Source organism: Peromyscus californicus, unplaced genomic scaffold (genome assembly GCF_007827085.1).
Source record: "Peromyscus californicus insignis strain IS unplaced genomic scaffold, ASM782708v3 Scaffold_17__1_contigs__length_78620276, whole genome shotgun sequence".
NCBI classification, from domain to species: domain Eukaryota; kingdom Metazoa; phylum Chordata; class Mammalia; order Rodentia; family Cricetidae; genus Peromyscus; species Peromyscus californicus.
In genome coordinates, this window is record NW_026294469.1 from 25,559,354 (window position 1) to 25,586,691 (window position 27,338).

At 52.7% G+C, this 27,338-nt stretch overlaps 1 protein-coding gene and 1 long non-coding RNA gene across 5 annotated transcripts in view; one reads left to right on the forward strand and one right to left on the reverse strand.

Annotated features, from left to right (window-relative positions):
• Positions 1 to 27,338, forward strand: part of Psd2 (pleckstrin and Sec7 domain containing 2) — a 79,129-nt gene that overhangs the window by 7,418 nt on the left and 44,373 nt on the right. The window contains exons 1-4 of one of the 4 annotated variants that reach the window (XM_052741902.1): positions 15,329 to 15,431; positions 15,555 to 15,826; positions 19,278 to 19,366; positions 19,776 to 19,965. The exons of 1 other annotated variant lie outside the window; for it this stretch is intronic. The gene's annotated coding sequence lies outside the window, so the exon portion shown is untranslated. Of the gene's footprint in view, positions 1 to 15,328; positions 15,432 to 15,554; positions 15,827 to 19,277; positions 19,367 to 19,775; positions 19,966 to 27,338 lie in introns of those variants that run through there. 2 more of the 4 variants (XM_052741903.1, XM_052741904.1) reach the window with 2 other exon arrangements.
• Positions 1,153 to 14,054, reverse strand: LOC128112688 (uncharacterized). Its single transcript, XR_008219123.1, has 4 exons — positions 13,944 to 14,054; positions 4,179 to 4,384; positions 3,789 to 3,929; positions 1,153 to 3,238 (listed from the first exon to the last, which is right to left on the reverse strand). It is a non-coding gene; the product is annotated as an uncharacterized LOC128112688 (long non-coding RNA).

Sequence of the window (27,338 nt, forward strand, 5' to 3'; positions counted from 1 at the left end):
GTGGTTGAAAGTCCTGGTGGTGGCGCAGAAAGGTCACGGTCACAACAGAACCCAGTGTTAGTTTTGTGTTAGTTTTCAGAGCTTTATTAGGGGGGGAAGAGGGGGGAGGGGAAAGAGGAGCCAGGCCTGGAGAGAGAGAAAGATGGTGGTGGTGGGGGGAGCAGAGAGAGGGAGGATGGGGTCGGCATCCAGCTTTTTTTTTTTTTTTTTTTTTTAAAGACTTATTTATTTATTACGTATACAGTGCTCTGTTTGCATGAATCCCTGCAGGCCAGAAGAGGGCAGCAGATCTCATTACAGGTGGTTGTGAGCCACCATGTGGTTGCTGGGAATTGAACTCAGGACCTCTGGAAGAGCAGTCAGTGCTCTTAACCTCTGAGCCATCTCTCCAGCCCTGCATCCAGCTTTTTAAGGTGCGGGTATGTAGTTGCCAACGTACACTGGTGACGCATGATGCAAGACCCCTAACTGCGCATGTGCAGAAGTGAGGGTGGATTCTAACAGTGGTGGCGCACACCTTTAATCCTAGCACTTGGGAGGCAGAGGCAGGCAGGTCTCAGTGAGTTCGAGACCAGCCTGCTCTGTCCCATTTGTGGCTGAGCACTCACAGTTGACCAGCTGTGTGTCTGCGTCATCTGCTGCCATGGCAGAAGGAAGCTTTAAGGCGAGGTTGACAGTAGCCCAATCTACGACTCTGAGCATAAATACTTTGAAAGCAGTTTGACAGGGCTGGAGAGATGCCTGAGGTTTAACAGAGGTCAAGAGCACCGGCTGCTCTTCCAGAGGAACCTAGTTCAATTCCCAGCATGCACATGGCAGCTCCCAACCATGTGTAATGTAGTTCCAGGAGATCAGATACCCTTTTCTGGCCTCCTTGGGAACTAGGATACATGTGGTGCACAGACATACACACAGACAAATCGCCTATACATATAAAATAAATAAATTTTTAGAAAACAGAAGGTTTTGACAACATGAACATATCTATCTATTTTTGTTTTTTGAGACAAGGTTTCTCTGTGTAGCCCTGGCTGTCCTGGAATTCCCTCTGTAGACCAGGCTGGCCTCGCCTCCCAGCAGCCTGCACCTCACCTCTGGCACTATGAAAGCTGATCAGCAAGGGGACAGCTTCTTAGCTCTGTTTTAGTTTAAATTATATATATATATATATATATATATATATATATATATATATGTGTGTGTGTGTGTGTGTGTGTGTGTGTGTGTGTGTGTGTGTGTGTGATGTCGGAGATTAAGCTCAGAGTTTTGCACTTGCTAAGCAAATTCTCTACCATAGCGGTACATCCTGAATCCTGACCCAGTTATTAATTTTTTTTGTTTTTTTGTTTTTTGAGACAGGGTTTCTCTTTGTAGCCCTGGCTGTCCTGGAACTCCCTCTGTAGACCAGGCTGGCCTCGAACTCAGAGACCGACCTCTCTCTGTCTCCTGAGTGCTAGGATTATAGGCATGGCACCACTACCACCTGGCTTGTCCCTTTTTTTTTTTTGACAGGGTCTCATGTAGCCCAGGTTGGCCTCATGTAGCCCAGGTTGGCCCCATGTAGCCCAGGTTGGCCCCTGGACCTCTTATGTAAATGAGGCGGATGTTGAAGCTTCAGGATTACAGACACGCCCTACCCACTCCCTAGCTCATCCTCTCTAAGTGAGTTACAGGGATCTGAATTCAGAACCCCACGCTTGCAGGGCAAGCGCTTTATCCGGTGAGCCACCTCTCCGGTCCTTAGACTAGGAAGGCATCTGTGGGAGATGGCGTTTCTTCATCTCTCTTCTGGCCTCGTTTTGCTCTCTCATGGCCGTACCTCCTCCTGCCAGCCTTCCCACAGACAGTCCTGGGAGGGAAGCTGGGACTTGAGACTGTTTGCAGAGGCTTCCTTAATACCACGGTGAGCTCAGGTGTATCCATCACCATGGCAACCACACTGGGCGATAACATCTGGGTTTCTTCCTGGCCGTCTAGCTGTATCTAGGCTGCCTGGTTGGGCCCTGCCACCTCCGCTGAATCTCTTTGAGCATCAGGCCCGAGTCCCAGGGACTGTGAGCCAGGTTCCCTTAAAACCTGAGCCACCGCCCTTCCCCGAGAGTGTGACTGACAATTTGGGCTACCCTTGGAAGAAAAGTTTCAGCGGAGACAGTGAGCAGAGGGTCAGACCTGGAGAAGAGAGGTGCTGTCTAGGACAAGCCAGTGAGGCAGCAGTGAGGCCCTGTTCATTTTTTTTTTGTTGTTGTTTTTCGAGACAGGGTTTCTCTGTGTAGCTTTGCGCCTTTCCTGGATCTCGCGCTGTAGCCCAGGCTGGCCTGGAACTCACAGAGATCCGCCTGGCTCTGCCTCCCGAGTGCTGGGATTAAAGGTGTGTGTCACCACCGCCCGGCTGGCCCTGTTCATTTTTATCTAGAGAGGGCTAGATGATTCCAGAAAAGGGAGAGAGAGGGACCGAGGGCCTAGACTGTTCCAGGTAGCACTACCTGACCACACCTCCTGCCACCAAGATTTCAAATGGCATCAGAGTACCCTTGCCACTTTCTGTCTGATCGGGGGCTCACAGTTCACCTTGAGCTGCTTCTTCCCCCCACAGGGTTTCTCTGTGTAGTCTTGGCTGTCCTAGAACTCGCTCTGTAGACCAGGCTGGGCTCCAATTCAGATTCACCTGTCTCTGTCTCCTAAGTGCTGGGATTGAAAGTGTGAGTCACCACAGCCTGGCTAAGCGCTATGTTTTTAGTGTGTGTGTGTGTGTGTGTGTGTGTGTGTGTGTGTGTGTGTGTGTGTGTGTAGGGGGGCACTCCTGCCATACACACCTGTGGAGGTCAGAGGACAACTTCGTGGAATTGGTTCTCTCTTACCATGACATGGGTCCGTGGCTTGGGCTCAGGTCAACAGGCTCTGTGGCCAGCGTCTACCCCTCAGCCACCTTGTTGCCCACCCAAACCCTATCTCTTTAAAAAGTTTTTGCTTTTGTGTTGGTTTGTTTTTTTGTTTATATTTTGCTTTTGTTTTTGTTTTTTTTTTTTCACGCTGGGCCTCTTTCCGGGACCTCAGACACTCTTGGTCCATTCTTCTGAACGGTCTAGAAGTCTCTCTTTAAGTCTTCCAGTGGTCTGCTGCCCGTGTTGTTTGCATACCTCCTGTGATGGGGAGCTCACTTTCTTGAAAAACAGCTTGTCTTGTTACAGGGCCTCTTTGAGGGAGACGGTAGTGGTCTCAGTTGTCAACTTGATGGGCTCTAGGATAGAAGACCAGCCTCCGGCCTGTGAGGGGTTAGCTAGACTGTCCTGGGGTTATCTATCTAGTTAACGAAGGGACACCAGCCCAGTGGAGCCTGTGACTCTGGCAGGCCTTGCCCTTCCCCCTCATTCCCTCTGCTTTGCTAAAAACGGTTACATTCCTGAAGCTGGACACCAAGGTCTGCTCCCTTACATGGCCACTCCCTCCTGCTGAGGCTGACCACCAAGGTCCAGCTATCAAAGTATTGAAATACAGCCATCAAAAGCCCCCCTTGGCTCACCTAATTAACATGCCCAATTAAAATTAAACATCTCGTCCTAACATGGGGTTTCCCCTTGTACCTTTATAATCTGCCATTTTCCTGTGTGCCACGCCTGTTTCCTCTTATCCAGAGGCAGTCCTTTGTCCCCCTCTGGGACGAATACCCCTACCCCCTCTCCCTGGTTCCCTTCCCCTTCTCCCTCATCCTCTGTCTCCTGTCTTTGTCCCTTATTCCCTACCCTCTGTCCCTCTGGAGCAAATAAATCTCCTTTGTGCTGAGAACTTACTTGGTCTTGGGGTGTCTTGCATCGACTTCGAGGTTCCCTCCCGTTAGCCTCTGGGCAAGCCGGTGAAGCATTGCCTAGATTAGGTTAACTGAAGTGGGACATACACTCCCTGTATACAGCACCGTTCTTTGGGTTGGGATCCTGAATGCGAAGGAGAAAACAAGTTGTACATTTGTTGCTGTTTCCCAAATGCAGATGCAATGTGACCGGCTGTCTTAGGCTCGCATTGCCAGACCCTTCTGGACACGATGGACTGTATCCTGGACTAGAATAAACCCCTTTCCTTCCTAAGATCGTTGGACAGGTGTTTTATCAAAGCAATGGGAAAAGTAGCTGAAACAGACCCAACTCGCTTTATGTGTTGTCCAACAGTGTGCATGGCTCACTCACCCCACGAAGCCCAGAACAAATGGCCTCTTTGTCCTGCATAGGCACCCAGTGGTCCTGAGGGCAGGTGGTCCTCAGTCCTTATGCCAGCTTTCTTTCCAGTTCCGACAGTTTCTACTCCTCATGGGCCATCTTCTTCCCAGGGCCTCGTCTCCTGAGCAGCCGTCCCCTGGGTGTGCTGTGGTTGGGACAGGCCATTTCTGCAGTGACTGTTTTTCCAACACATAAGAAAATATGTGTTGGTTGCAGGAAAATTAGAAATACATGGAAGGAAAAAATGTCCCCAATCCCACCCTCCAAACAGCTCCTTGGGGCCTCTTTCTCCAAACTGGTGCCAATGTGTTACCGTGAGAGGCCAGACCAAGATTAGCTGCAGTTGGCGGAGGCGGCCTCTCGCCATAGACACAGCAGATGTGGGGGTTTGTGTCTGAAGAGCCCTTGGGTGCGTGACAGGCCTGGGAAGACAGGCTAGGGACAGGAGAATGGACTCCCGAACCAGGAGAATCTCCTTCCCAAGTGGCCGTGCTAGAGACGAGGGGCATCTTCCAGGGCAGTGCCTCCTCCACTGTCTACCCACAACCACTCTCTGCTCTCATGCCCCACCCACTTCCTCCTCTTAGAACCTGGGGCTGGGAGCCGGGTCAAGGCAAAGCTGGGTTCCCAGGGCAGGACCCTTTGGAGCATGGAGGAGGGAAGGTTTCAGTCCTGATCCTCCAGAGGCCCCCACAAGATCTGGTCATTCTCCGAGCACTCCCTCCTCTCACACGTCAGGCACATGGAGTCTCTGGTTGAGGAGGAATGACCCTAGGCACCTAGCTTTTCTTCTCCACTGTCCTGGTTTTTTTTTCCCCCCATTTTCAGCTCTTTCCTTTTTGGATCTTACTTCTTACGACATAGCCCTGGCTTTGAACTCAGTGATTCTCTTGCCTCAGCTTCGGAGCGTTGGCTTGTACTGTCACGCTCGGCTTCCTGCATTGTTGTTATATGGGAGACAGAGTAACCAGGCTGGCCTCTAAATCACTGTGTGGATCTTACACTTTCTGATCCTCCAGCTTCTGCCTCTGGAGAGCTGCAATTACATGCCCCACCACGCCGGTTTTCATTTTTGGCTTTTTTCTTTGTGTGTTAGTGCGTGTATATATGTACACACTTGTGTATGTGTGTGGGGTGCAGGTGCACGTGCTGGAGGGCAGCATCAGCTGTCATCCTTGGAGTACTGGTTTTTTTTTTTTTTTTTTTTTTGTCTTCTGAGACAGGGTCCCTCTGGCCAGGAACTTGCCCAAGGATAGGCTGGCCACTGAACCGGATCCTTCCGCTTCTAAGTTTTGTGTGCACCACCACGTCCCAGCATTTTTTTTTAAGATTTGCTTATTATTTTACATTTTACTCCATTTATTTATTGTGTGTGCATGTGTAGATGTATGTCACAGGGCATGGAGGTCAAAGGACAACTTCAGGAAGTCAGTTCTTTATCATGTAGGTCCTGGGGATTGAACTCAGGTCGCTTGACAGCAAGTCTCTCTCTCTCTCTCTCTCTCCCTGTGTGTGTGTGTGTGTGTGTGTGTGTGTGTGTGTGTGTGTGTGTGTGTGAATGTCTGACGTTTGTTTGCAGGTGTCTATGGAGGTCAGAAGGTGGCCAATACCCTGGTTGGACTTATAGGTGGTTTAAACCACCTAACATGGGGCCCCTGGACGAGCAGGAATCATTCTTAACTGCTGATTCATCTTTCCAGCCCCCATAGCCCAGCTTTTTTTTTTGAGCGATTTGTTCTCACTATGTAGCTCTGACTGTCCTGGAACTCACTTTGTAGACCAGGCTGGCCTTGAGCTCACAGAGGTCTACCTGCCTCTGCCTCCAGAGTGCTGCTTGGCTATGGTTGTATATTTTATCTTATTCATTTTTCAAGTTTTGTTTTTATTATTATTGTGCACGTATGCATGATGTGTTGTTCTGTGGGTGTAACTGCCATGGTGAGCATCTAGGGCTTAGAGGTCAGTGTCATGGAGGCGGCTCTCTCCGTCCACCTTTTTGTGTGCTCTTGGAATCAAATTCAGATATCAGGCCTGCATCGTGGGGTCACAGGCCCTGTAACTTCTGAATCATCTCCATGGCCCTGGTCATATGGATTATATTCCCACCAACAAAGGGTAGCCTCCACCATGACACTCCCAGTTTAAGGTCAAGGTCATCCACCTCGGCTCCTAGTGCTCCCTTAGTGGATACCCCAGTGTGACCAGAAGGTCACAATAACTGGTTTGTCTGCAGCTGCCCTGTCAATCAACTGGACCCTCAGGCTGCTTCTCATGGGCAGACACCCAGCTGGCGTTCCTTGACCCCACACCTGTATAATCGCTTGGTGGGAACCTGAATGTCAACTTTCCTGTTGGTCCTCATTCAATCCCATCTCGTGGGTTTAGAGTTAACCCTCCAAGTGTCCTGACAGCCAGGAGAGCACATACCAGCCTCTGAGCGCTGACAGTCCCACTTCAGAACGACCCAGTTAAGGAGCTGACACCACTTCCATTTCAGAGAAGAGGAAACCGAAGCGCAGAGAGGTTAAGTAACTTGCCCAAGTTAACCAGGAAGTGGCAGAGTTAGGATCAGAGTCTAGGAGGTTTGGGGTCAGGAAGAGAGCTATTAGAAAAGTGCTTGTTTGATGCCCAGAGCCAACATAAAAGAAGACAAGCATGATGCTGAGTGCCTCTGACCCCGGTTTGCAGTCCCAGCATTGGGGGTTAGTATAGGGGCATCACTGGCAGCCAGCCTAGCCTAACCTACATGCAGAGTTTCAGGCCAGTGAGACACCTTGTCTCAAACAAAAAAAGGTGGAAAGCCCTTGAGGACACTGGAGGCCGTCCTCTGACCTCCACATGGACCTGCATACATGTGCGTATACACCCGCGCACACATGAAGAACCTAGGGAGTTTGGCCCAGTCACTTTGGTCTTAACCCTCGGTCTTTTGTCTTGATTGGGTGTCTGATACCACGGTTCACTTACCAGTCTGGAAACACACAGAGACAAATCTTCATGCCTTTGTTGATGTTGCTAATCCAGGTGTAGCGGCTCATGCATGTAGCCCAGCAATTAGGGCACTCAGCCTAAACCTGGAGGTTAGCCTGGGGTACATGGCAAGACCCTGCCTCAAAGACATGACGGAACAAAACAACATACACACACAAGACGCCTGAGCTTGGTGGCATGTTTCTAAAGCCCTGTTCTATCTTTGTCACAGGTCACCCGAGAGCTGCAAGGCCCTGGCCGGCGGGTGTGGGGGCGGGGGGCAATTGTGGGTTATGTCTGTGGTCTCAGCACAGTATTCACCAGCAGTTATATAAAGATCCCCATGAAGAGTCAGAGTTGTTACCCATGGAGGGATCCCTAAAACCAAAGGGAATAGAAGGTGGGGCTAAGATGCCTGAGTCCACTGAGTCTTCATAGCCTCTAGGCCTTGGTCCAGTTTTCAGCATGGAGTAAGATAGTAAATATTTGTTAGCTGCTATTATTATTATTATTATTATTATTATTTATTTTTTTTTGGTTTTTCGAGACAGGGTTTCTCTGTGTAGCTTTTGCGCCTCTCCTGGAACTCACTTGGTAGCCCAGGCTGGCCTGGAACTCACAGAGATCCGCCTGGCTCTGCCTCCCGAGTGCTGGGATTAAAGGCGTGAGCCACCACCGCCCGGCCTATTATTATTATTATTATTATTATTATTATTATTATTATTATTATCACTATTATTATTATTATTATCATTATTTTGTTTGTTTTTTGAGACAGGGTTTCTCTCTGTGGCCCTGTGGCCCCGGCTGTCCTGGAACTCACTCTGTAGACCAGGCTGACCTTGAACTCTGAGATTCACCTGCCTCTGCCTTCCAAGTGCTGAGATTAAAGGCGTGCCCATCCGGCATTAACTATTATTTTTAAAAAGAGTATTTGATTTTATTTAATTTTTATTGTGACTATATGTGTATATCTGTTGTGGACATATGTACACATACAAACGCACGAAATAGTACGTATCTAAATATCATGAGAATGGGAGTTCAGATCCCTAGCATCGTGTAAAAAGCTGGGCATAGTGACACATGCCCATATCCCAGTCCTGGGGAGGCAGAGGAGGACCCCTGGGGTTTGCCGGCGAGCCAGACTAGCTGAACTGGCAAACTCCAGGTCCAGTGAGAGGCTCTCTCTCTCTCTCTCTCTCTCTCTCTCTCTCTCTCTCTCTCTCTCTCTCTCTCTCTCTCACACACACACACACACACACACAAACACACCCAAAGGAGGAATGATATTAAAGCACACACACACACACACACACACATTCAAGATTGTTTTTGGCTATATATGGTGAGTTTGAGGTCAGTCTTGGATGCATGAGACCCTGAGACCCCTTCTCAAAGAAAATAAAACCCTCAGTACCATGAGATACATTCATAATATGGTGTAACTATCATTAATATATACTTCCAGAACTTTTATTTTTTGTTTTGTTTTTAGAGACAGGGTTTCTCTGTGTAGCCTTGGCTATCCTAGAACTTCCTCTGTAGCCCAGGCTGGCCTGGAACTCTGCCTCCCAAGTGCTGGGATTAAAGGCGTGTGCCACCACCGCCCAGCTGCTTTTTCTTCAGCTCTTTGGTCCTCACTCTGGCCCCTGCTGGCACTGACCCTGCTTGCGGTCTCAATGACTCTGTGTACTGCAGATGCTAGGTCTGTGAACAGGATCATACAGGTTTATCCCCGGGCTTACTTCGTTCTGAACATGATGCATTAGAAGTCCGCCCCTGTACAGCAGGTGGCAGATTTCTTCCTTTGCTCATCCTCCTTCACACACATATACATATGCATATATACATCTCTTTATGTAAGTATGTATGTATGTATGTATGTATGTATGTATGTATGTATGTATCTATTTTGAGACAGGGTCTCATTATATAGCTCGGGCTGCTCCGGAACTCTGTAGACCAGGCTGGCCTCAAACTCAAAGGGATCCACTTGCTTCTGCCTACTGGGTGCTGTGATTAAAGGCGTGTGTCATTCAATGGCTCTGCAGTTCTTTCTTGAGAACTGTAGATGGTCTCTGTCATGCCTCTGTTGGGGGGTGTTCCTGTCGCTCCCCCTCATGGCTGTGGTTGGCGGGGTTTCCCCTTCTTGGCTGTTATGGGTGGGGTGGCCATGGGGCTTACTAATTAGGAATTCATAACTAACGCTTTTCTTGCCAGGCTCTCCTCACCCTTCCCCTTCTTTTTGTGGGTAGGACCCTGTGCTGGTTTGAAAGAAAATGACCCCCCAAAGGGAGTGGCACTATTAGGAGGTGTGGCCTCGTTGGAGTAGGTGTGGCCTTGTTGGAGGAAGTGTGTCACTGTGGGGGCGGGCTTTGAGGTCTCTTTCTCAAGCCTCCCTCAGTGTGACAGTCAGTGGACTTCCTGTTGCCTGTAAGATGCAGCACTCTCAGCTCCAGCCCACATCTGCCTGTACGCGGCCATGCTCCCCTTCATGATCATCATGGACTGACCCTCTGAAACTGTCAGCGAGCCCTCCCCCCCAATTAAATGTTTTCCTTGTGAGAGCTGCTGTGGTCATGGTGTCGCTTCACAGCAATAAAAACCCAAACTAAGACACCCCACCCCCGCTTCTCTCGTCCTCCCCGGGACACGCCTTCTCAGAGCCCATTCTCACTTCTCCCTTTCCCCTTCTCCCGCTTCTACCGTTCCGGGTCCGCTGACCCCTCCTCCTTCGTTGGAGGTCTTATTCTCCCATCCCGAGTGTGTATTTGTAGCTGACTCTTTGGGGGAGGAGATCGTTAATTAATTAAATTTAATTAAGATAGAATTTACACTATTTCCCCCCTTCCCTTTTCTTTTTTTTTTTCTTTTTTTTTTTTTTGGTTTTTCAAGACAGGGTTTCTCTGTGTAGCTTTGCGCCTTTTCCTGGAACTCACTTGGTAGCCCAGGCTGGCCTCGAACTCAGAGAGATCCGCCTGGCTCTGCCTCCCTAGTGCTGGGATTAAAGGCGTGCGCCACCACCGCCCGGCTCCCCCTTCCCTTTTCTACTAAGGAATGCTGAGAACAGGAGAAACGGCCTTTCCCAAGGCTGAGTCCCTAGTTGGTGATCCGATACCGAGTGGTCAGCCCCGAAACCGTGTACATACAATCAAGACGAGAAACACTGAGCAGGCTGTACTCACATCCTTAGGCATTTGTACATATGTGCAATAACAACAAAGAGAAACAGGCCACGGTCTCTAGAGGGAGGGTGTACATGGGAGAGACCGGAGGGACGGAGGAGAGGGAGGAAGAAGATGGAGTCGGCTTAACTGCTTTTGTCCTTCCTAGCTGGTCCCCGCTGTCCTTCTGACTGACCTCCAATCCCGGTCTCGGCACAACCATAGGACTCCTTCAAACACAGTCTTTCGTAGTGCCTCATGTCACTAAACGCCAAAGGCCCCACATCATTTACCTGTCACCCTGCCCCACTTCTCAAACCCTGCATCCTTCATTGCTGGTCTGTGACATGTCCGTGCCCACCCTGTGCCCACCCATGCCCACCCCATGCCTACCCCATGCCCATCCCAGGCTTTTGCACTGGTTTTACTTCTTCCCTGAATCTCTCCTAGGCCAGATAGCTGTGTGACAAAGTTCTTTATCACTTTTGTTTTTAATGTTAAGAGGCAGTTTTAAAGTACCCCAATAACATTTTTTTCTTTGAGACAAGTTTTCTCTGTGTAACCCTGGCTATCTTGAAACTCCTTCTGTAGACCAGGCTGGCCTCAAACTCATAGAGATCCTCCTGCCTCTGTCTCCCAAGCGCTGGAACTAAAAGCGTGCACCACCACTGCCAGGCCCCAATAACATTCTGTTTAAAGTGGTAGCCCCAGCTTCTCCCCTAGTGACACCATGCAGTTAAGTGACCCCGCAGACCCCCCTTCTTGCATGCTTTAGCTGGGCGCTGGCACCTGATCTGGGGGGCTCCCAGTCTGATCCCACTTCACACGCTGTCTCGGGCAGAACATAGCTCAGCTTGGCTTGCACTTATTCGATAACAGAGTTCTCCAGTCTGCAAGGTTTCCACTTTGGCCTCCAGCCTGAGAGCTCCCCAGGGCACACCTAGGGAAGGTGTGTGCCTATGCCTGCCTCCCTTGGGTTCTGGTGACGGAGTGCCCACCAGGCCTTAGTCCCTCTCACTTGGCTCAACTCCAAGAGTCACCCACCACTTACCTGGTGGGCTATCCCCCTCCCCTATCCTTCCACTGAGCCATACTCCAGGCTTCCTGGTTTCCTTTCTGCCTCGTTACCACTGTTGACAATATTATAAGCATCCATAGCTTATCATGTCTATTGTTCTTCCTCTCTATTTCCTACTGGGAGAAAGGCAAGAAGTGACTGACTATTTTAATTAGTTAATTAATCAACACATCTAATTAATTAATTAATTAGTAGCTTATTTATTTATTTGCTTGTTTATTCATTTTTTGAGACATGCTGTAACTTGGTAAGCCTGGCTGATGTAGAACTCGCTATGCAGACCAGGCTGGGCTCAAACCCACAGAGACCTGCCTGTCTCTGCCTCCCGAGTGCCTATCATGGATTGGATATGTTCATTAAAGGCAGGTGTCACCAAGGTTAGACCTACAGGGAGTTTCTTCGTATCCACCACCATCCCCTTTCTTCCTTCAGGATCTCAAGTAGCGCAGGCTGGTCTCTAACTGGCTGGGGATGACATACCTTCTGAGCCGTTTGCTTCCACCCCCAGGGTGCCAGGTTGTAGGCGAGAGCCACCATGCTTGGTCTTACGCAGTGCTGGAGTTCTGGACCCAACTCTACTACAACTGAGCTATTAATACATCCCTAGCCTCAAGAAGAGTGAAGATTTATGTCTATTTTGTCTCCTGATATGAGGCATCTACAATTGGGATCAATATATATTTATCAAACAGATGAGGGAGTGGAGAATATACAATATTTGGAATTCTTCAATCTAAAAATGAGTTAAGCCCAATGTCTAATATGGCAGTTTGATGGCTGTGGTAGTTTGAATGTAATTGACTCTCATAATCTCATAGGGAATGGCACTATTAGGAGATGTGGCTTTGCTGGAGTGGGTGTGGTCTTGTTAGAGGAAGTGTGTCACTGTGGGGGTGGTCTTAGAGGTTTCCTATGCCCAGGATACTGCCCAGCGTCTCAGTCAGCTTCCTGTTGCCTGCAGGATGTATGACTCAGCTACTTCTCCAGCACCACCTCTGCCTGCACACCACCATGCTCCCTGAACCTTTAATGGACTGAACCTTTGAAACTGTAAGTGAGCCACCCAATTAAATGTTTTCATTTGTAAGAGTTGCTATGGTCCTGGTGTCTCTTCATGGTAATAAAAACCCTAACTAATGCTGAGCGGTGGTGGTGCACGTCTTTGACCCCAGCACTTGGGAGGCAGAGGCAGGCAGATCTCAGTAAGTTCAAGGCCAGCCTGGTCTACAAAGCGAGTTCCAGGACAGCCAGGACTGTTACACAGAGAAACCCTATTTGGAAAACAAAACAAAACAAACAAACAAACAAAAACAAACAAAAAACAACCACCCAAACAAACCTTGTCTAAGACAATGGCCACTTGAATTGTATGCGAGACAGTAGTCAATTCTCCTCTCTTGGGGCCTCTTGGCATTTGTCCCCAGATTTCCCTGGAGACATGGTCTCTCCCACCATCAGCACCTGTGAATGTCCTGGGACATTACTCTAGCTAGGTCCCTCCTCCTCATAGCTCAGGCCTCAGTGATTGGTTCAGCCCTGGGCATGGTTCACTTTGCCTGTGACATGGAATTCGGCTATGTCTGCTCAGGAGCGGTAAGGTGTTCTTAGCATTGCCTCAGCCACCAGGACCCCGCTGGGGGAGCCTGCCTTGTGAGGAAGCAATGCCCGAGTCCTGGGCTGCGTCGGGGGAGGGCCTGCAGGGGAAGGATTGCATATCTCCAGGTGAGAGAGGCTAGCACATGGTGACTCCTTCACCAGAGCCCAAGGGAGGTGGGCAAGGATGTAGACCTTCCCTCGCTGTGCCCTAGGGAACTTCTCAGGCCAACAGGGTAGGCTTTGGGGTGGGGAGGGACTGGGGCCTCATCTACTATTATAGCTGCAAGCATTATGCCCAAGCTGGCGTGGTAAGTGGGCTCAGATTGTGAGCTCCCCAACCCCAGCTCAGGTGCTAGCACCCAGGAAGAGAGCCCTGTGCAAGTCACTTAACTGTCAGCCATACGGTTGAGGCGGTGGCTCTGTGGGTTAGCATGTGTCACGAGATGCGTCCAATACCCAGCACTCCCAAAAGAAAACAAAATGAAATAGAACTGTCAGCAAGCAACAGTGTCCTCAAAGGTGGGGTGGCGTGAATAATGTTCCCCTCATTCAGAGAAAGTGGAATAGGCTGACCAGTTTGGATGACTTGTCAGGAGTGCTAGACCATGGTGGCACATGCCTGTAATCTCAGCACTTAGGAGACTTTAAGGACAGTGTCGGGTCCATAGCTAGTTGGAGGCTAGCCTGGGTTCAGTGGAAGACTACTACTTCATCTTCTCATCTCTCAAAAGAACTTGGCAGGAGCCCTGTACAAGGGCAAAATAAAAGTTAGCATTTGTTATCTTATGTGCTCTCTAGGGTCGGGTTTCTACCAGGCGGGGCAGTTGCAGTTTCTGTGTCCACCAGCAGGTGGCGGCCCAACCCCAAAAGATCGACTCCGTTTTCCTGGGCGCAGGGAGGACGGATCCGGGTGGTGACACTTACACTTTTCCTTGGTGCATCAGGACTTGGGGCGAAGTGCCTGCATCTCCCTCAGTGCTTGGTGGTCGTTGGCCGACAGAAAAGGCGGCCCTGGTCACCAGAAGATAAGAGCATCTCTGTTTCCATCCATATTGTGAAAGGGCATGGTCTTTGGAGATAGCCCGGACGAAGTTGAGAAAATACTCAGGCTGGACTAGATAAAGGACTTGTCGAAGGAGCGAGAATCGGGACGCGGATGCTGGTGATAGACGGCTGTGGCTGGACGTCCGTTGCAGCTAAGGCCGAGTGATGACTCTAAGGATGGGTATCTGCTTGCTCGCTTAGTCCAAGAATGCCCGGCTGCCCTTCCGGGAGGACCAGGTGCCTGCCTGGTGACGTGGTGCGCTGTAATTCAAGGTGCTACCAGCAGAGGGCGGCAGAGAGCCACGCTCTCCGGGCCCGCTCCCTCCAGCGCCAGCTAGCTCTCTGCGAACCTGCTGTCTGGAAGGCTGGGCAAGATCTGACTTGTCAGGTGTCCCTTGGCTTTTGAGAAAGCTTGTCCTACTCGATTCTTGAGGGCTGAGAGCGCTGAGGGAGAAGGGAGGTTCAGCCTCAAGCTAGAAGTTGCCTGGCTTAGTCGATCCCCTTTCCCTGAACTCAGGAATGAGTGGCACTGGCCACTCTAGTCCCGGCAGCTCTGGGACCAAGTAGGGCAGATGGGGTGCTCTTTGAACCCCTGATTACTCAGGCCTGGATGGCCCCCAGGAAGCAGGGGGTTCCCACCCCATCTCACCATCGCCAGTTCCCGTACTCTCCTGGGCAGGCTCCCAGAGGCCCACAAAGGCTCTCAGATGGAGTTCTGGGCCATGCACCGCTGTGCCCTGGGACCGCGGCCTGCTGGCTCTAGGCACTGCTGGTCCCTGGCCCTCCCCTGTAGGGCTTTGTCCACTGTCCTGGCTCTGGGCTGGCAGCAGCTGCTTGCTAGGGGAGGGGAGGGGGCAAACCTGGACCCTCTTGAACCTTCCTTCCTGGCTGCCCCATTTGCTGCCCCACCTCTCAGTGCTGGTCCTTCCTGACAGGGCCTGTCCAGTGGGAAGGGTCTTTCCTCGTCCCCACACAGGTTTTAGGGTAGTGTTCTCATTTCCAGATGACACGGAGGTTCCAGGGATTCAGCCCAGCCTCTGTATCTCCCTGCCCAGACCCCTGACATGTGGCTTCCCTCCTCTGGCCCTGTGGAGTCCTTGGCCCACGCAGGGACTGGTCCCTGGCCTCACATTTATTCTTTGGTTCAGTACTGTTTCTTTCCTATTGTATGCTTCCTTGGCTCGTGGGGGATCTGGGGACTCAGGAAAGAGAGAAGGGACCTAACCCCAAGGAGCAGCTGTCCAAGCAATATGGAGGCGCAAGTTGTGACTGGGAAGCCGTCGGAGCCTGGAGGGGTGTCTCCCAGGTCTGGGGAAATCTCCCAAGACAGGTCTTCCCTGCAGCTGCTGAAGTAGCTCCTACCCAAAGGTTAGCAATCATCACCCCCGTTTTGTGTTTTCACATGCTTGTTTTTGTTTCAAAACCACTTTTAGTATTTACAGCTTCTTTCTTTCTTTCTTTTTTCTTCTTTTTGTTTTTTTTTTGAGACAGGGTTTCTCTGTGTAGCTTTGGAGCCTGTCCTGGAACTCGCTCTGTAGACCAGGCTGGCCTCGAACTCACAGAGATCCACCTGCCTCTGCCTCCCAAGTGCTGGGATTAAAGGCGTGCTTTATCTGCTGATGTGTTCATCGTCTGAATGCCCCAGATGTACCTACCAGGTGCCAGTCCAGCTCCCAGGGACAGAGAAGTAAAAGAACTCAATTAAACCGTCATGGAGCCTATGGTCTAGGAGGTGGGGGCAGGAGAGGCAGAGGCCAGAATGAGTAAGTGAACGGAATGTGTGCATTCATGTTGTGGAGGGAAAGAAAGCGGGGGTGGGGGGTGGAGTGGGGTGGGAGGTGGTGGTGAGGGAGGGAAGTGGTGGGGGCATTGACAGCTGGAAGGAGAGCTGAGGGGGCTGGGCTGTGCAGATCTCTGGGGGAGGAGTGTTTTAGGAAGGGGACACATCACAGACAAGGGTCCTGAGGTCAAATGCGCCTGGTGCAAGAGAAGATGCCTAAGGATGCTGGTGTGGCTGAGGAGGCGAGGTCAGAGAGGAGCTGGGAGAGAAACAGTGGAGGACTCGGGAGGCCATGGGAAGATGGCGGGGTGATGGGACCGAGCCGTAGAGAGCTACTGCTTGAATTTGAGCAAGAGAGTGTGGGGTCTTTCCGTTCCATAGTCACCCCCGCCCCCATAGCTGCTGCGCTTGAATGCTAGGGGTGTGGGTGGAACCAGTTACGAGGCCACAGTGACAGTTGGGGAAGAGAGGGTGGCTGGGCTAGTATGGTGGCAGTGGGACTGACCACAGTGGCCAACCTGGGACCTAGGTGGGATGTCTCTGACTATCCGGGGATTGGAGAGGAAGACAAAGATGGCTTCCAGGGTTTGACCTGGGTGGGCAGGAGAGCAGGAAGAGGGCTGGGGACTCCCCTGGGCTGAGTTAAGGCAGGAACCTCAGCCGGTACTGGCATCTAGATCTGACCTGGGGGTCACGTGCCGTCACCCATTGATTTGAAGCTAGTCATTTCATCAGGGAGTAGAGTCCCAAGACAGAGGACAGTGTCAAACGCTGCAGAGAAATAAAGAAGTCTGCACGGTGGACATGGGCTTGGCATTGCCACACGGCCCGGGCTACAGTCAGCCTCCAGGACTGTCATATGTGACTCGGATGGGCCTGGCTGGGTAGGCATGCCTACTGCATCTACTTGGGGATGCAAGAAACGTTGACTTTCCCTGGCATCTGTAACCCGGTGAGAAGCGAGTGGGTGATTCCAGCTCCTTGGGGTGTCTGCAAGCTCAGGCGTCCTTGTGCAGCACCCAAGCTGCACATCTGTACTTGGGAGTTGTGCTGGTGAATGGTGGTTCTCTCATGAGTGGTGGTTCTCATGAGTGGTGGTTCTCATGAACGGTGGTTCTCATGAGTGGTGGTTCTCATGAGTGGTGGTTCTCATGAGCGGTGCTTCTCATGAACGGTGGTTCTCATGAGTGGTGGTTCTCATGAACGGTGGTTCTCATGAATGGTGGTTCTCATGAGTGGTGGTTCTCATGAACGGTGGTTCTCATGAACGGTGGTTCTCATGAGTGGTGGTTCTCATGAACGGTGGTTCTCATGAACGGTGGTTCTCATGAACGGTGGTTCTCATGAGTGGTGGTTCTCATGAGTGGTGGTTCTCATGAACGGTGGTTCTCATGAACGGTGGTTCTCATGAACGGTGGTTCTCATGAATGGTGGTTCTCATGAACGGTGGTTCTCATGAGTGGTGGTTCTCATGAACGGTGGTTCTCATGAACGGTGGTTCTCATGAACGGTGGTTCTCATGAACGGTGGTTCTCTCATGAACGGTGGTTCTCATGAGTGGTGGTTCTCATGAGTGGTGGTTCTCATGAGTGGTGGTTCTCATGAACGGTGGTTCTCATGAGTGGTGGTTCTCATGAACGGTGGTTCTCATGAACGGTGGTTCTCATGAGCGGTGGTTCTCATGAACGGTGGTTCTCATGAGTGGTGGTTCTCATGAACGGTGGTTCTCATGAACGGTGGTTCTCATGAATGGCGTCATGGGTTGTGAGGGCAGAAACTGGAGCTGTGCTAGAGTCTGTTAATATCAATGGCCATCTTGACAGGATCTAGACTCACCTAGGGGACAAATCTCTGGGTATGCTGGTGAGGGAGTTTCTAGACTGAGGTAACCAAGGTAGAAGACCCACCTTAACGTGGATAACACCATTCCATGGGCTGGGGTCCTGAACTGGAAAAAAAAGCGGGGGGGGGGGGGGAGCAGAGCACCAGCATTCACCTTTCCCCTTCCTGACTGCTTCAGTGCCGCCAACGGCCTCAGGCTCCCGCCAGCCAGCACGCCTTCCCCATCGACTGTGAGCCCAAAGCAGCCCTTCCCCTAAGCTGCTTTCCTCAGATATGTGGTCACAGGAAGGAGAATGTAACTAACGGAGAGTCAAGAGAGAGGGATTGGGGACAGCTGTCAGAGACGGCTTTCAAGGAGCTCCCATGCCCTGCGGAGAGGAACGAGGACAGTGGTGGAGCTGGGAGGCACTGGCTGGGGGAGGGTGGGTGACAGCACATGGCTCTCCCTCCCTGCCATTCTTCCCTGCTCTGTGGATAGGGATACTTGTGACAAGCCAGCCCTGATCTTACAGGTCTCAGGGCATGGGAGACAAAAAGTGAAGAGCCGCTTCCTCAGGCATGCTCGGCTGCTAGGCTAGGCGAGGACGCTAACCACTGAGCTACACTTCCAGGCCCAGCAAGTGGTCCTCACCAGCAGAGCCATGCCCACTGAACGCACACAGGTGCCTGGCTCCGTGTGGACAAGCACCCAGTTCATCAGCTCCTTTTGTCCCTGCCCAGCCCTTATCAGTCAAGTCTCTACCATCTGCATGGGGCAGATGGAGTGGGAGCCTAGAAAGGTGGTCCGGCCGTGACCTGGGAGGACGTGCAGGCCGTGACCTGGGTGGGCGTGCAGTAGGAATGCCTGGTGCCTCTACCTCCTCCCGAGCCCCAGGCGTGGCCACCCTCCTCAACGGCAGGGCAGTAGTGGGGTCAGGTTGTCTCTCCTCCCCCAAGAAGATCTGAGGTTCCTGCATGAGAGGGTGTCTGAGGGCTGGTGGGGGGTGAAAGCTTGTGTTCTAAGCCCTCTCTCAACTGCCCACTGGTTCCTTAGATCTCCTGAAACCCGGGGCAAATGAGGTCTGCTCTCGGAGCATTAGTGTTTTCATCTGTAAAATGGGTCGTAGGATCGTTTTGAGTCACATAGGACACAGGGAAAGCATTAGAAGAGACTGGGTTTGGTGACCAGAAGCTGGAAGCCGAAGAAGAGGGAGAGAGTGAAAAGTGGGCTCCCGTGGTAGCCCTGCGTCCCCTTCCCCGAGGACCGGGCCTTCTCACCCTTCCCTCCCCCAACTCCTAGGGTTTGGAGCCTCTTAGTGTCTCTCTGGGGGGTCAGATCTTGCTCTGTAGATTTACAGCCAAGAAGTCCTTAGTGTGGAGTGCAGGCACAGTCTGGTGGAACTCCTCCAGGAAGCTGCAGACCTGGGCTGGCCCCCCCCCCCCCCCCCCCCCCCCCCCCCCCGCGAGGTCATGACTAGCCGGAGGAGAGGCTAGGGCAGGTGCTTCTGTCCCCCAGAGCGCTGTCTCCCGTCGCCCCTTGCCTGCCCAGGGTGACCCCGTCTTTACTCCCACCCGCAGCAGGGCCTCTCTGTTGTCTCCTCTCTTCTGCCCAGTCCACTGTCCCCAACTCCCGAGTCTGTCCGCACCCCTGGGCGCCTGTCTCTCTCTGTGGCTCTCTCTACTTTGCTCCCTAAACACCAAGGTAAGCCCTCCCATGATGAAAATGGGGATTCTGGGGGGTGGGGGCAAGGCCCGTCCCTCCATCAGGGGCTGGGACAGATGGGACTGTGGTTAGGTCGGCCAGAGGTTCGAGGACAGAGGCTGGGCCGGCTTAGGAGGGGGGCGGGACCTCGTGGAACTCCCCTCCCCCACTTTCTTAAAGGGTCCAGAGCGGGGCCGGTGCGGGGCCAGGGGTGGCCGCGTCCTGTGGGTGGGCTCCCCGCGCAGGGTCGCCCGCGCTCGTGGCCAGGCACGGCGGGTGGGCCCTCCTGGTGGCCACCGTCCCCTCCCGGCGGCGCGCGCACTGGCAGCCCCTCCACCCCCCGCCCTTCCCGTCCTTCCCGCTCCTCCCTCCCTCCCTCCTTCGCTGCTCTGTTCCCTCCCTCCTGCAGTCCGTCCCCTCCTTCTCTGCCCAGCCTCTCCACGGCCGAGGCTCCAACACCTGAAGGGACAGAAGCGGACGGACGGACGGACGGACGGACGCGGGGAGCTCCAACAGGCGGCGGCGCGGGACCTCGGGTCCAGGGGTGGCTTCCGCATGGCCCCGCCGTGAGAGGGAACCCCGAGGCAGGGACCCGAGTGGTGAGTGGGGCCGCGGGCCAACTGTGTCCCCAAGGCCTGCATGCTCCGGGACCCCGCCCCTCTCCTTAGGAGGCCAGCTAGAAACTAGGAAGGGGTTTCGGGTGGTGAGAGGACCGCAGGCTGGGTGGCGGGAGCCGCCCTCCGCCCTTTTTGCCCGCTAGGGTCTGCTAACAAAGCTACATTTCGAGATCAATTCTGTGGTGGCTGGAGCATCCAAAGGATGCGGTTGTCATGGAGATGGGGCAGGGAGAGGAAGCCCAAGATGGTCAGGACTGGGCCAGGGAGTGGGGGCGCCGCCAAGAGCCCCAGTCCCGCCTGCAGGGAGGATGGGGCTGCTGGCCCAATTGTCTCCCGGGCTCTGCCTCCCGGTCCCCTCCCCCTTTTGTATAATCGGTGTCAGCGTGTACGTTGGTGGGGTGCCAGTGTCAGTTTGGTGGTCTGTGGTTGGGGTGTTGTGTGCTAGGGCCTGCCACAGCTACCTCCATGACGGAACATCTTTGAGGATTTATTTCTCTTTCCAGTTTCCCAACTTTGACAGGCAGGCCTGGGGCCCAGGCCTCTCTGTCTCTGCAAGAGCAGGGGTTCGCTTGGGGGCGTGGCAGGCGGTAGGCAAGGCCAGGCCTCACAGAACGGCTGTGGCAGCATGGAGAGGAGGGGTCCTTGGAACCGGGTGCCGGGTCTGGGTGGGGCAGGGAATCCAGATGTGGGGACCACCCTATCCAGCTGGCTCTCTTCTAGACTCCTGTCCCTGGAGGATCTGGGATTCTCTGAAATAAGACCCGGAGCATTGTTTCTACACAAGACCTTGGGCCCACTGCCCACTGTCCACCCCTTTGTCTTAGGCCCACCTTGCCGGGCCCAGAAAGAGATCTGGGGGCAGATGCAACAGTTATAATGCAAAAGGGCACAAGACTCCTTCAGGCAGCTCAGGACAAGCCTGGCTGAGCTGGCTGAGACCAAGCAGCCTGCTCTGGCTTTGCTGGTATAGGAGAGTGGGCCTGGGATACCATTAGGATTTTCCTAGTCCCCTCCAGACCCCGAGACAAGAGCTGCCTCATGAATACTACTCAGTTAGCTTGAGGGACACAGACAAGGAGCGTAAGGACCACCTCCAGGTCCCCGTCCCCCACCCCCACCCCGACAGATGCCTTCCTCCCAAGGAAGCTACAAGTTCCATGGCCTGGGATCTATGAATCAAGACAATGGGCCAGCCACTTTTCTTGTCCACCCAGGGGTCTGGAAGAGAGAATTGTTCCTCCAGAGCCCTTTCTCCTGATGCCTGGTGCTAGGCAGTGGGTTTTGTGTGGGGCTTCTACAGTGTTTGATCTTGGTGGAGAGTGCAGGTCTGCAGGCATGACCAGAGCCCTGGGGGCGGGGGTTTCCCACACTCTGGGGTGAGTAGGGAGGTGTGGCCTGTTAAAGGTAGAGGGATGACAGGTGTCCTTGGAAGGCCTCTTCACTGGATGCCTTCTATAGGGTTGAGGTCTCAATGCTCACGTGCTTTGTCCCTGGAGCTCTGAAGTGCCTTGTGCCATACTAAGAGGTCTCCTTCCTGCAGGCTTACCCTGTCTGCTCATTACTGGGGAGGGGACACACGTCCCAAGCAGGTCTAGGGTCATTGCTCAAGGGAGAGAGAAAAGCTAGCTGCTTCCTGCCCTCCACGAGGCTGAGAGACAGCGCCTGGGAATGCCACACTGCCCTGCCTCCATTGATGGGTCAAAGCTACTGTGTGTAGGGTACCCCAACACCTGTGAGTTTTGGGGGAGACACCACTGTTGCCCCCATTCAGATCGAGAGGCCTCTGGGCCCAGGGAGCAGTTGTCTGCTCCAAGTGTCTTGTGAAGGTAGGACTTACATCCGGGTATGACTTTCTCAGGCTCAGACCTGTGTCCCCAGCTGTATGTCCCCAGCCACCTCCTCTTCTGCCCTGTAACTATAGCTTAGGACAGAGGTGGGCCCGGGCACCTCCCCATCTGCACAGGAGTCACCTTGGGGGATCTGGAAGCACTACACTAGGGTCTCCTAGGGAGGTGAGGTGGAGGCATTTTTCTTCTGGGCAGCCTGCAGACTGAAGCTACCTCTCTCTGCAGACGATGCTCTAGACCTCCTCTGCCAGATGGTCTTTTCCAGGAAAATCTGTTTTGAGAAGCATCTTGTGTCTGGGGTTCCATATTTAGCCTGGCTCCTTTTACGGGAGGATATACTCAGACTGTCACCCCTCAAGGGATGTTTGGGGGTGGGGTGAGTCCAGGGCTACACCTGGCTCCTCGCCACAGCTTCGCCAAGATGGGGAGGTCCTGGCCTGGCTGTGGTATGTCCTGCTGGTCTCTCAGGGATCTGGTCATGTTCTGAGAGTCCTGTTCTTCACTGAGCTTGGATCACAGTAGAGTAGGGATCATTGTGGGTGGCGAGTCCTCCTGAGTTGTGCCCGCACGTTTGGGTGCCTGGTATTCAGGTCAAGGCAAGCCCATGGCCCAGCTTGCTTCAAGGCTGTGGCTTGCTGCAGGCAGCAGCTCCCTTCCTTGCCTCCTGCTCAGCCCAGTGTGCAGCAATGCTCAATGGGGCCTCTTCCCAAACCGCTTCCACTCTCCTGCCTCACTGCATCTTGTCACACTCCGCATACACCTGCACCCCTTTCCCCCAGAGGCCAACATCTGGCCATGCGTCTTCCTCCCTTCTCTCCCTCTTTTGAAAGTTGAAGGCTTTATAAACACACTTCCTCAAACTACCTCAACATAAATTCCCCGAATCAAGGATATTTTTTCTCTTACAGAACAGTTATACTATTATCCTAACTGAAAAATCTAGTAATGATTCAGCCTGCCCTTGTATTTAGCCTCGATTCAAGTTTCTCTAGTGACTCTAGTAACATTTTTTTGTAAGTATCTGTTATGGATCTTTGTTTGTTTCTTTGGTTTGGTTTTTGAGACAGGGTCTCTCTTTATATAGCTCTGGCTGTCCTGGATCTTGCTACGTAGAGCAGGCTGGCTTCAAACTCACAGAGATCCACCTGCCTCTGCCTCCTGAGTGCTAGGATTAGAGGTGTGCGCCACCACACCTGGCTATAAATCTTTTTTTTTTTTTTTTTTGGCCAAGGAGCATACACTATATTTAGTTATTATACACTATATTTAGTTATGTTTTTGTTCTGGATTTATCTCACTTTTTTCCCCTTCCATTTTTGAAACGGGGGTCTTACGCAGCCCAGGCTGGCCTCAAACTCATTGTGTAGCACTGAGGATGACCTTGAACTCCTGATCCGTTGATTTCACATTCTTTTCTTCTTTCCTTCCTTCCTTTCTTTTCTTTTCTTTCCTTTCTTTTTTTTTTTTTTTGAGACAGGGTTTCTCTGGTTAACTCTGACTGTCCTGGAAATCTCTCTGTAGACCAGGTTGGCCTCAAACTCAGAGAGATCTGCCTGCCTCTGCCTCCCAAGCGCTGAAATTAAAGGCGAGTGCCACCACTGCCTGTCGATTCCACATTCTAAATGCTGGGATTTCAGGCATGCTCCACCATGTTCAGCTAATCATCCGACTTAAACAGTTTTTTTTCTTATGTTGTTTTTATGACCTTCACAGTTTTGGAGTTGTGTGGAATCTCCCATGTTCTGGCTTGTCTTCTTGCTTGCTCCTGATCAGATTCATGTTAAACATCTGTGGACACAGCTCATAAGTGATGTTCTATCCTCAGGGTCCCATCAGAGGGCACACCTTACAATAGATAGTGTTATGTGAGGCCACTTGGCTGAGGGTCCATTTGCTTCGATTCTTTACTTTAGCCTACAACCAGAACTTCATCGACCTGGGCACCCTGGCAGCAGGGGTGTGCAGCTTCGAACCATCGAAAGAGATCAAACCGATTCAGACCCAGATTGCTCTCAGGTTTAATACCACTGGGTGGAGGCAGGTGCTGCTCATGAGGAGAGAAGGGAGGCCTGAGAAGGGTGTGGGGGGAGTGGCAAGAAAATGGGCACAAGGTGGAAAGAGAGACCCAGGACTCAGCCTGTGGAGGATGAGGGCTGAAGTTGGCTCTTCCCCCAGGGTATTGGGAGCCCCTGAAGGATTTTACAGAGGTGAGTAATGGGGTCATTTTGTGCGCTGGAAGTTTCTCAGAAGAGGAATAGGATTGGTTGGGTAGCACGTTGGATGAAAGCTCATTTAGGAGGCTGTGATGTGACCCGGCACAAGCTGCTTAGAAACCGTGTGGTGCTTCTGGTGCAGCCCTTCTCGTGGGCTGTGTGGCTGGTTGGCCTACTGGGACAGCGGTCTGGGGAAAGGGATGTAAGAAGAGCCCAGAGGCAGATGGACAGCGTCCGCATCAGGCTGGAAGCAGAGGGTGACCAGGGAGCTGTGGCTTGGGAAGGGGGACGGTGTTTGGTTTGGGTGTATGGAGGGCCGTGGGTGGAAGGCACCACTTCTCAAGTTCTGAAGCTTCTTTTGTGGTGGGGGCAAAGGGAGGCCACGCACAACCTGCAGCAGGGGCGGATGGTGGATCCAGGCACTAGCCGGGGTCCGTGAGTAGGTGAGGGGCCAGCGTATAGGCAGCTGCCCTGCCGGAGTCAGCAGACTCTCCCTCCCAGAATGCAGTTCCTCACCTCATGCCACAAGACTCCATTAAAGCTCTCCCTAGTGAAACCCAGTGCTCGGTTCCCTCCAGCCTGAGGAAAACCACAACCTGCCCCCGCAGCTCTCACAGTAGGTCCAGCTCACAAATTCAGATGGGTCTGCCGCTGTCCATCACTCAGGTCATGGCCCAGAGCCCACTGCCTCCTCTTCTGCTCAACACTTCCTTGTTGCTCCTCATCCAGAGTCTCAGACTGCTGCTTACTGACTTGCTCCCCATGGCTTGTTCAGCCTGCTTTCTTATAGAACCCAGGACTACCAGCCCAGGGACGGCACCCCTCACCATGGGCTGGGCCCTCCCCCATCGATCACCAATTAAGAAAATACCCTATAGCTGGATCTTAGGGAGGCATTTTCTCAGTTGAGTTCCTCTTCAGATAACTCTAGCTTGTGTCAGGCTGACAAAGCTATCCAGCACACTTGGGTTCTCCTTGCCCACGTCCCTTTCAGCCAAAGCCTTCAAGAAAACAAGTCCCAGCTTCCTGGACCAAGTTTACCCGCCCTCCTGTTTCTGCACCTCTGCCCTGCTGTCCTCCTGCCGCTGTGGGCCAGGGCCACGTGTCCCTCGGCCTGTGTACCAGACCTTATCGCCTCTTGCCTGCTTGAAGACACTGTTAGCAAGTGTCCCCTTCCGCATCATAGTTCCGTTCTCTCTGAGGTCATTTCATCAGGAAGTGTCCTGCTAGTTCTTCCAGAAAGATGGTTCTTTTGCCATCTCCAGCCAGGGCCACTGCATCACTTCTCTTTCTAGCAAGGGCGATCCAGACTCCACATCCTCTCCTTACACTCTCTCTGACTCTCCTCAGTTGTGAGCGCCCCTCTGTATTCCCTGACTGTGTTTCTCAAGGTCACCAGTGACCTCCTCCTTGGTACAGCAGAGCCAGCTTCCCATCCTTGCCTGCAGCACCCCACATCCTGGCTCCTTCTTTGAGATGCTTCCTGGGCCTCTGGGTCGCTTGTTCTCCCGTTTGCTTCCGATGATGTGGGTTGCTCCTCAGCCTCGGCTGCTGGCTCCCTTCTTCTCCCTTGAAATGGGAGCACTCCAGGACCCAGTGCCCGCACAGCTGCCTGGCCAGGGCTTTACACCGATTTCACCTAGTGCTGCAGCTGTGCCTTGCTGGCCCCACGTCCGTCCATCTGTGTGTTCATGCCCCCCAGCCTTACCTTCCCATGGAAGCTTCAGGTACTCGCTCCACACTTCAGCTTTCATGCCAACCAGATGCCTCTAACTCAACTTCTCCAACATGAGACCTTTTCCACCTCTCCCCCTCTCCCCCTCAGGGGTGGCACCTCCATCCATCGGGCTGCTCAGGGTCTTGACTCCCTTGCTTTTCTCCCACTGAGGCTTTACCAAGTCAAGGTGTCCCCTCTACGGGCCAGCTGTGAGGGAAGAGGCAGTCGTGGACTGCCCAGCAGAGAGTCTCACTAACTTCTTTCCACAGCATTGCGCTCTTCTCTTTCTGGAGGCCACAACCTTTGTCAGAACCGAGCTGAAATAGGGCCAGGACAGGTCAGGGTGGGGAGTGGAAGGAGGGTGGGGGGAAGAGACGATTGGTAGGGGAGGGTTAAGCGGCATTAGGCAGTTAGGGTCTTTGGAGGGTGGGGAAAGCCACGTGGAAGGAGGTTGGAAGGAGAGGGGGTTCCCTTGGTGCCACTGGGAAACATGAGCATCTAAAATGGGCAGAAAGTGGAGGGTGGAGCTCTTGGTTCACCTTGGCTATTGAAGAAGACTGAGCGAGATGCTCAGACATTGTGCCCTCCCAATGGGCAGGCTTCCTCCGTGTACCCTGCAGCATGGAGCTGTCTGATGCAGCACACAGGCCATGCATGGGTCAGATGTCTCAGAGCAGGGTGAGTCCCAGGTACCTTCTGAAGTTGAGGGAGGCAGAGCAGTGGTCAGGTGGCAGTGGACTGCCAGAATCTGGACAGCCTGGTTCTTTGACAGTCTAGATAGTGAAGGTCTTACCCAGCAGGGAGGTCAGCTGAGGGGTGGATTCCCCTGCTCTACATGACTTGGGATTTGAAGGCAGACACTGTGGATTTCATTAATGTTAAGGTTTCTCCAAAGAAGCATGCCGATGTATGCAAATGTTAAGCAAATGAGGGTGCCAATTGTCTGGGGGTGACAGGGAGAGAGAATGCTAGGGGATGTCAAGGAATGACCTTTTCGGAGTGGCCCTGAAAGTCCCAGTGGGCACACGCAGATGGATGCACATCTGCACACATCCCTGGGGTCTCCTCCTGTTCAAATGAGACTACCGAGAGAGGCCTCCTGGACCTCCACAGCCCCCTGGAGGCTGGCCTCCTAGCAGACAGAATGGGCGGGGCTTGTTAATAGCTTCAAGCTTCTCTGCCTGAAGGGGACAGTCATTCAGAACCCAGATTTTCAGCTCTGACTTAACCCTTTGTGTGGCTCATGTGCCTTGAGACGGAGGTAGTTATGAGCCTGGCCTTGGGTGGGAGTGTTGCGGTAGCTAAGTCTGAAGTGTTTGCCTAAGGGAAGGGGTTCCTTCTCTGTTCACCCCCCTGGTCTCCTCCCTTATGCTGGGCCTCTGAAGCTCCTGCCTGGGACCTGCTCTGACAGTTGCCAAGGACAACGGTCTCCAAGGCTGAATGGCCTGTGCTATGTGCTGCTCTTCCGAGCACTCTACTCAGGGCATGGGCAGCCACCCAGTTCCCCGGCAGACCTGAGAAGCTTCTGGAAGGAAGTAGATGAGGTACTTCCCTGGATGCAGCCCCTTCCTCATTTCC